Source organism: Phascolarctos cinereus, unplaced genomic scaffold (assembly GCF_003287225.1).
Source record: "Phascolarctos cinereus isolate Bilbo 61053 unplaced genomic scaffold, phaCin_HiC Scaffold_5;HRSCAF=322, whole genome shotgun sequence".
Classification (NCBI taxonomy): domain Eukaryota; kingdom Metazoa; phylum Chordata; class Mammalia; order Diprotodontia; family Phascolarctidae; genus Phascolarctos; species Phascolarctos cinereus.
In genome coordinates this window covers 137,936,337-137,945,870 of record NW_027555958.1, presented here as the reverse complement: position 1 = coordinate 137,945,870, position 9,534 = coordinate 137,936,337, and the positions used below count along the sequence as shown (strand labels likewise).

Genomic DNA, 9,534 nt, shown 5'->3' with positions numbered 1-9,534 from the left:
TGATAGAAGAATGTACTGGAAGGAGAAAGGAAAAGGTAGAATAGAGTGAATTGTCTCACATAAAAAAGGCAAGAAAAAAACTTTTACAGTGGAAGGGAAGAGGTGGGAGGTGAGAAGGAATGAGTCAACTTTACTCTCATCAGATTTGGCTTAAGAAGGGAATAACATACACACCCAATTACGTATGAAAATCTATCTTACCCTACAGGAAAGTAGGGAGTAAGAGGATAAGAAGGGACAGGTGATAGAAGGGAGGGCAGATTGGGGTGGGAGTAATCAGAAGTAAACATTTTTGAGGAGAGATGGAGACAAAGAAAAAAATAGAATCAATGCGGGCTGGGATAGAATGGAGGGAAATATAGTTAGTCTTTCACACCATGACTATTATGGACATGTTTTGCCTGACTGCACATGTATAGCCTATGTCGAACTGCTTGCCTTCTCAAAGAGGGTGGGTGGGGAGGGATTTAGGGATAGAATTTGGAACTCAAAGTCTTAGAAACAAATGTTAGAAATTGTTTCTGCAGGCAACTGGGAAATAAGATACACAGGCAAAAGAGTATTGAAATCTATCTTACCCTACAGGAAAATAGAAGGGGAAGAGGATGGAGGGGGGGAGTAATAGAAAGAAAAACAGATTGGAGGAAGGGGGAATCAGAATACAGGCAGTCATGGGGTGGTGGAAGGGTAGGGATGGGGAGAAAATTTGGAACTGAAAATCTTGTGGAAGTAAATGGTGCAAACTAAAAATAAATAAATAAATAGATAGATAGATAGATTGAAGAAGAAGAAAAAAAACAAGCTCATGGACCCCTCATTAAGAGCTTTTATTACTTTTGTTGTTGTTCAGTTGTATCCAACCCCTCAAGACCCTATTTGGTGTTTTCTTGGCAAACATACTAGAGTACTTTGCCATTTCCATCTGTAGCTAATTGAAATGGAAATTGGAAATTCCCCTTTAAATTAATAAGATCACTCAAATAAATAGGTTCAGTTCAAATCTCGGTCATGACCGTTCCATATCTCCTGAGTGTTCTTGGCCTAGCATTCCAGGAACTAGCCATTCCTAGGTCACGTTGACATGGAGGGTTGGCTCCTCTCCTTGTGAGACGTGATGTTATTAAAAAACAAAATACCAAGCCTCAGGCGGATGGGAGCGTGGCTAAGGTCAGATGTGTATTGGACAAACCATGAATAGCGCATGTATCAAAAAGGGGTTCTTGGCCCCAAGCCTTCTTTGTTTAGAACAATATAAAAACACTGCGTCCTGTAAGCCCGCTGAGCCTCACCCGCGGGAAGGACGCTTCGCCCGGGAAAATCTTTACACAATTCAAGTTTGTACTGGCTGCAACAGGGCTCCCAGCCGTTGATTGACTTTGGAGGTTCCCTTGAATTGGTGATGTATTCTCTTCCATTACCGACTCTCTTGATCGGTGCTATATTATTGATTGTTCTTATTATTTATGCTTTCTATGCAAATTCAAACTATCTGTGCTTTGCTTCTTCTAAATAAATTATCTATTTCCTATTATTTTCTGGTGCATTGGAGAGTGTCATTTATAGGAGCGAATCCGAACCTCACTAAATCCTATTAATACAAAATTGGCGTCACGAACAGGATTCGCTGTATAAATGCCTTTCTTTAAGAGAAATGTTGAGCCCCGGGCTCCGGTAGAGGTCCCCGGTTGGGAGGACCCTCCGTTTTCCTCGCTCGCAAAAACCTGGTCACAGTGTACAGGACCTAGTGAGGATTGGGGGTGTTGGGGGTTCTCGTTTGGGGTGCGACGGATGGGCCGGTTGCCAGCAGGGATAATGGGGGGATACGACCAGTACATCATTTCCCTCCCTTTTGGGTTGTTTGCAGCCAGACAGCCAAAGGCTGCAGCAGGACTCTGAAAAGTTGCCTTCATTCTCCCCCTCTCCCTCCCCAGGTAACAGCAGCTTCAAAGCAGTGCGTGGATGGGAGAGGGAAAGAGAGAAGAATACTTTATTACTTAGGTTATATGGTTGGTAGAGGGCAAGTTGGGAAGGATTGTTGAAGTGTTAGGTCAGAATTAGAAAGGAATGAGATATGTACAGGTTTTAAGGGGATTTTAAATCATTAGAAAGAAAGGCAAGGAAGTTTAAGCATGTAGGAGAGAGGAGTGTGTGTAGAAAATTTGAAGGGTGAGTAAAAGGAAAGTGCATGCTGTAATCGCCGCAGCAAATATGAATTGGGACCCTGATACTTGGGAAGGTGATATTTGGGATGAAGATGATGATAGGTGGGGGGAAGTGATAGAGGAGGAAATGTTCCGGATGTTGTAAGGGGAAGCTCGGCCGATAGATAGGAGAAAAGCCGAAAAGGAGGGAACTAACCCACCCCGGGTGACTGAAATCACGGAAGATTACTCCCAAAGAGAAATTACTGATTTGCTTAGTAGGTTTTCACAGCGATCAGGAGAGCCTGCAATCTCCTGGCTTGTAAGATTAAGTGATGGGGGAGCTGGAGGAGTGTGGCTAGACCCCAAGGATTGTCTAAAATTTTTGAGTTTGACCTCTATATTTTAATACAGGCAGAGAATAAAGAGGTGGTAGAGAAAAGATTAACTCAACTAATAGAACATATGAAGGAGAAGGGATGGGAGATTAATCCTGATAAAATTCAAGGTCCAGCTCAAAGTGTGAAGTTTTTAGGAATAATTTGGAATAAGGGTCATAGAGAAATCCTCCCCAAGGCCAAGCAAAAAATATTAGATTTTTCACCTCCTAGGGACAAAAGAGAAGCTCAAAAGTTCGTTGGGTTGTTTGGTTTCTGGAGAATCACATTCCTCATTTAGGTCAGATTTTGAAGCCATTGTATAAAGTTACCCGGAAAAAGTATGCATTTGAATGGGGGGAAACAGAATCGAAAGCCTTTGAGGAAGCCAAAATAGCTATTCAAACTGCCCTGGATCTTTGGCCTGTACAGCCAGGGCCGATGGAATTGCAAGTTACAGTTTTGCATGGATATGCTGATTGGAGTTTATGGCAAAAACAACAGGGCAGGAATGTTCCTTTAGGATTTTGGTCGCGGAAACTGCCACCTGCTGGCCAAAATTATACTCCTTTTGAACAACAATTATTGGCTGCATATTGGGCCCTGGTAGAGACAGAACATTTAACTTTAAACCATGAAGTTGTATTGAGGCCAGCCATACCCATTATGAGTTGGATTATGGGGACCCCCGCCTCACATAAAATAGGACATGCCCAAGAATCATCAATTATTAAATGGAAATGGTATTTGCAAAATAGAGTCAAGACAGGCAGATCGGGTGTTTCCACCTTGCATGAAAAGGTATTAGAATTACCAAAACATTCAAATGATATTGATATACCACCAAAGTCTTATGATCAATCACCTGTTTCTTGGAATAATGGATATGATTCTCTAACCCCCGAGCAGAAGAAGCATGCTTGGTTTACTGATGGCTCGGCTAAATATATAGGATCTAAGCGATGTTGGAAAGCTGTAGCCTATAATCCTTCATGCAATACTATTTTGGAAAGCTCTGGTGAAGGCCAGAGTAGCCAATGGGCCGAATTAGTGGCTGTCTATCAAGTAATTCAAAAGGAACAAGGTGGCCAATGTCATATAATATATATACTGATTCCTGGGCCGTAGCCAATGGCCTAGCAGTTTGGATGCCAATTTGGAAGAAACACGAATGGAAAATTAGAGACAAAGATGTGTGGGGAAAAGAATTATGGGAACAAATATGGGAATGGTGTCAATGTACTAATGTATCTGTATTTCATGTAGATGCCCATGTGAATCAAGATTCTGTGGAACGTGAGTATAATGCCCGTGCTGATGAATTATCCAAACTTCAAGGAAAAGCTTTAAAGGTCACCCCCAGAGAGGAAAATGAAACACAATTAGGAAAATGGGTCCATATCACCGCAGGACATCTTGGCGCTCTTGCATCTTACAGGTGGGCATTAGACAGAGGGATTAACATACCTCTGGATCTATTTAAGCAAATAGTACAAAACTGCATACAATGTCAATTATTTGCTCATCGGCCTGTGCCGAAGAAAATCACTGGAGAATTGGCTAGAGGGTCTTTACCTGCTCAAATTTGGCAAATAGACTATATTGGACCATTACCTGTTAGTCAGGGGTGTCAATATGCCTGCACTTGTGTGGACACCTACTCTGGGGTATTAGTTGCCTGCCCCTATAAACAGGCTACCCAGAAAAACACTTGTAAAACCCTAGATATTATTTCTCTTTATTATGGGACCCCCCTACAAATACAGAGTGATAATGGTACTAAAGTTTGGATAAAGAAGCATCAATCTGATAGACCAAGGCCAGCTGAGCTCATAGCACAAGGAAACACTAATACTGCCATAGTAGTATACCCTGGTGATGATAAATGGTATCATGTCCCACTAACCCAAATGTTTTTACGATATTAAGTGTTTTACAGTGTTTGCCTGCTATACGCTAACTATGGCATGAACTCCAGGTATTCCAGTGGGGAATCCTCAGCAAGGACCGCGTACTGATTCCATCTACGCTGGTGAAAACAACACCCACATCATGAATTGGTCATACCCATTCAACGTAGAAGTTTGGGACGCCCCTTATTTCCCCTAATGAGAATCAATTTAACTAGTTTTAATCTAACTGTTACTGCAGCAAACGGTACCAATATATCCTGTACCCTTACAAGTTGGCCACCTAGTCCATATTTTCCTAAAAGGTTAAGATCTGTAACATATAATTGGACACAAGTAAACTCCACCTACACTGTCTCACTATCACAAGCGGACGACAGAAAATATTTTTATTGTCGTAACACCTCCAATGGGCTGTATGAAGAATATCTAAACCAATTAGTATGGGTTGTACCTGTGACTCCGAAACCTCCTGGAATAATTCGTGTCCCCGCTCATGTACTAACACCTCTATCTTGCAACACAAAATAGTGTTTCATTATAATGTAACTTTTCCCTCTTTAGAAAGTTGTGTCAGGAAAAAAAGAGCTTGGTATGATACATTACTTGGTGGTGCAGGAACTGGTTTGGGTATAGTTAATTCTATAGACCTTGAGACCTTGGCAGCAGACTGCGCAGTGCTGGACAAGATGTTTCTCAAGCTTTGACTGTGAATGCCCAATGGTTACCCACAACGATCCTGCCACACCAAAATACATTACAATATCAAGGCCAATTTTTACAAGTCTTTAATAATAGCATCCTCGTTAATTTACACCTTATGAAAAACATTGGTGTTTTATTTAATTGGACTAAATGTTCCTTGCAAAACTTATATACCCTCATACAGAAGGAAAATGCCCAAAGATTACTACAGGAAGGTAACTCTCACATATGGAACGATATACTTGACTTGTCAGATGTATGGAAAAAGCAAAAACCTGAGAATGCTAGATGCACTCCACTTTGGTGCGCTGGAACTATTATACTCTACCAAGTTAAAACTTGGACTGTTATGTGTCAATTTCATGTAATACCTTTTGTCTTACATAAATACTTTGCTTTACCTTATATCTATGGAAACTATATAGATTGGTATAATGTAACTCATACTCTGTCTGATTGTGTTGTAACTAATGGAGGGATTGTTTGTGGGATGATGACTCGGCAGATGGAACCCTGCCTTCTCTCACATTCATCCAATTTGTGTGATCTAACTTTATACCCAGTGAGTAACTTTTCTATGATATATGAAGTATCTACTCAATATGTTTGTATAGCCTCTAATAATCACTCTGACCTTCTATCTGTAGATGTTACTACTGTCCATTTTCTGGTTGCTTATCCAATGTATCTTTCCTACGCTGGCAAGGAAATGATTTTTACTTTCCACCAGACACTAACCTAGTTAAAAATTTTGCTTGGGTACCCCAATCTTTGCCTCTACCTCATGTGTCTCTATCTCTATATCCCCTTATGAACATCTTGAATCAGTCGACTGAAATCAAAAAGTTATTAGAGTCCAACCAACGCGCGTTAAATGAACATCGAATACAGACTCTTATAGCCGCAGGAAGACTAGTCGAAGCTTCTCATTTAGTGATCTCAGATACTAATCATCATTGGTATGATTTTCTTTTTAAATCTCCTACTGCTACTATGTATTTTAATTCCTTAGCTACCCCCATACTACTACTTGCTTTGTTCTTTTTATGTCTTTGTATATGCAATTGTTGTATGTATACCAAAATACGCACTATATACACTCATGTCACACCTTTGCCCCTCACCTATTATTCTCATGATCTTAAGGCCAAGTGAAATGGAAATTGGAAATTCCCCTTTAAATTAATAAGATCACTCAAATAAATAGGTTCAGTTCAAATCTCGGTCATGACCGTTCCATATCTCCTGAGTGTTCTTGGCCTAGCATTCCAGGAACTAGCCATTCCTAGGTCACGTTGACATGGAGGGTTGGCTCCTCTCCTTGTGAGACGTGATGTTATTAAAAAACAAAATACCAAGCCTCAGGCGGATGGGAGCGTGGCTAAGGTCAGATGTGTATTGGACAAACCATGAATAGCGCAAGCATCAAAAAGGGCTTCTTGGCCCCAAGCCTTCTTTGTTTAGAACAATATAAAAACACTGCGTCCTGTAAGCCCGCTGAGCCTCACCCGCGGGAAGGACGCTTCGCCCGGGAAAATCTTTACACAATTCAAGTTTGTACAGGCTGCAACGGGGCTCCCAGCCGTTGATTGACTTTGGAGGTTCCCTTGAATTGGTGATGTATTCTCTTCCATTACCGACTCTCTTGATCGGTGCTATATTATTGATTGTTCTTATTATTTATGCTTTCTATGCAAATTCAAACTATCTGTGCTTTACTTCTTCTAAATAAATTATCTATTTCCTATTATTTTCTGGTGCATTGGAGAGTGTCATTTATAGGAGCGAATCCGAACCTCACTAAATCCTATTAATACACTAATTTTACAAATGGAAGGAAACTGAGGGAAACCAGGTTAAGTGACTTCCCCAGGGTTGCACAGATAGTAAGTATCTGAGGCCAGATTTGAACTCAGACCTTTCAGACTCCAGGACTGGCACTCTATCCACTATGCCATCTAGCTGTCCCTTGTTGCCTTGCTGTTATTTTTTTTAAATGCAAAAAATGCAAGCACTCAAAAGCTACAGGGTAAATGAGTGAGATGTTAGTAAAGCAGACTGGGGAAGAAAAAAAAAACCTCAAGTACTCTGGTCACCAGTTCTGTTGACCTAATATTCACTGTTACAGTGGTTCAGTAGATATGCTCATTTACTTAAGGTACATGTAAGACCTAGGACAAGTGTAAAGAAATTGTTTGCTTATTGTACTACTTTAACAGAGGACAAGAGAATTTCTTGAACTATATTTAGGCTTTCATTGGTCTGTGAGACTGCTGTGATTTCTAATATATATTGATCAGAAATAGCCACCCTCCTAGATTAGACATATCATCTCATGTAGGACACTGTAGATTTACCTTGATTTTTCAGTGGTAAGAATTTTTTTTTTTTGAAAGAAGAAATGTTGGCAGAGTTGATTTGATATTTCTGACTGCGGAGCTGGAGGTGGGAAATTGGAGGGGGAAGGGTACATTTAGGGTTGCAAAAAGGTTGATGAGGCTGAGAAACACAGTGACTAGTGTTTTCTGTAATAGTGGTAGAAGAGGTCTAATCATAAGTCAGGACAACAAAGCCCTGATGGAGTGCTTAGATATTTGTGTTTGGAAGCTTGTGCTCGGACCCCCATTTCTCCCTAGCCTCAGAAACACCATCCCTGGCAGTTTCTTCCTAGCCCAAGGGCACTGTGCCTAGCAATTACTCATGAGTGGGCCCCAGCAAGACCCTCATCTCTCTCCTTAGTGCAGTAACAAGCAGAACCTGAAGAAATTACTAGTTTGAACTGGCTTTGCACTGGGTCTTAAAGATATTCTTACCCACTGGACTATCTATACTACCGCCCTACCTCATTGCCTACATCTTGGACTCCTTATTATCTGTATTCTAGACTTAAGACGTATGTATGCACCCTACATCTATTCTTGTCAAACAAGACATTAACTGGTGGCAGACTGGACAACTCTCAGTTACCCCTGAACTCTAGTTAACTTAGTGACATAGCAGGCCTAAAACCACACCTCCATATGGCCCCTCCTTGTGAGCTTTTCCTAATGAACTCTGGGTAAAACGCCTGCACAGTAGACACACAAAGTGCCTATTCCTTTAAGAACAAACCACTCCCTAATCCCACCCTGAATCACCTAGTTAGCATATTTGGCACATGTCTTATTGTATTTTATTCTTTATGAACTTTAACTATAGCCCTCTAAGGTTGCAGGTTCTTTAAGAATCCTTGCCCGCTGAAAAGCGTAATAATAAACTTTTTGCTAACTTGACTTAAAGAGTGCTTGAGTCTGTGAATTCATTCCAGATGACCCCATAGTGTACTCCAGTCTTTGAGGGGTCACAATCTCTCAGACTGCAACAGTCCCAGGGTAAAATAAGCATCAAAATGTTTCATGAGGTTGTAAAGGAGATGGTCAGCTAGATCATCACTATTTATCTTTACGGAAGGAATTTCTATTTTCTTGGCCAAAAAAATTGTAGCAAGCTCATTGATTATATTATAGACTTGACTCATTTTGGAGCAAATTCAATTTTTGCCAACTTTTTTTTTCAGAAAAGTGTTTAGTATGAGACAAAATATTACTCAGAGGTCCAAATTTATGGTGTAATATCTAGAGGAGATAAATAAATATTTAGAATTATTCAGTCAGCCTTTGTACTTTCTAAAATTCACATTTAACTAATTTGTTCATTATATTTGAAAAAAAGTAAAGAAAACATAAAGAAATAGCATAGCTGCTAAAAGATCACAGAAATCTAGGAACAAAACTGTAATGACTGATTAGAAATAATTTGGATAAAATCCTTTATGGTCCTTTTGCACTAAAAGAGTACAAATTGGAAAATTTAAAACTCAGAGCAAACACCAAAATGGAATAGAGAGGACCTGCCATCTGCAAAGAGTCACCTCATCTGAACTGTGCATTTCTATGAGGTAAACATTTTTACTGGATCATTTGAATTGATGGGATCCAAGTGTCATGCAACCATATATTTGGTTTAAGAGCCTTAAGGAAATGGGTCAAGTTGTTAAGGGGGCTTACTGTAGGTCTCTAAAGTAAAATGAAAATTGTGGGCTGTCATTGGTCATAGGCTAACTATGTTTCAAGTGGCTTAATAATGCAGAGTCCTCCTCATCCAAAAAATAAAGCTGGTAATTCAAAAAGAAGGTAGAGACTGTTTACTTCTCTCTTTTTGTCACCAGCAGCTACCTTGCATATAGTAAGCACTTAATAAAATTTTTCATGTGTTGGATTAGATTGGGGAAATATCAAATTTAATTTTAAGCTGTTTCCCAGTGTATTGTAAGTAAAAATCCATTTTGCTTATCATAAACTTTCTTTGAATAATATTTTTTGAATTTATCTTCTGAAACTATCTCTTGAATATATATATATC

The 9,534-nt window shown here is 39.9% G+C and overlaps 1 long non-coding RNA gene across 1 annotated transcript; it reads left to right on the top strand.

The window, feature by feature from the left end:
- Positions 1-940: 940 nt before the first annotated feature.
- On the top strand, positions 941-6,883 carry LOC144457553 (uncharacterized). The gene is made up of 2 exons (XR_013486960.1): positions 941-1,396; positions 3,785-6,883. It is a non-coding gene; the product is annotated as an uncharacterized LOC144457553 (long non-coding RNA).
- Positions 6,884-9,534: the final 2,651 nt, after the last annotated feature.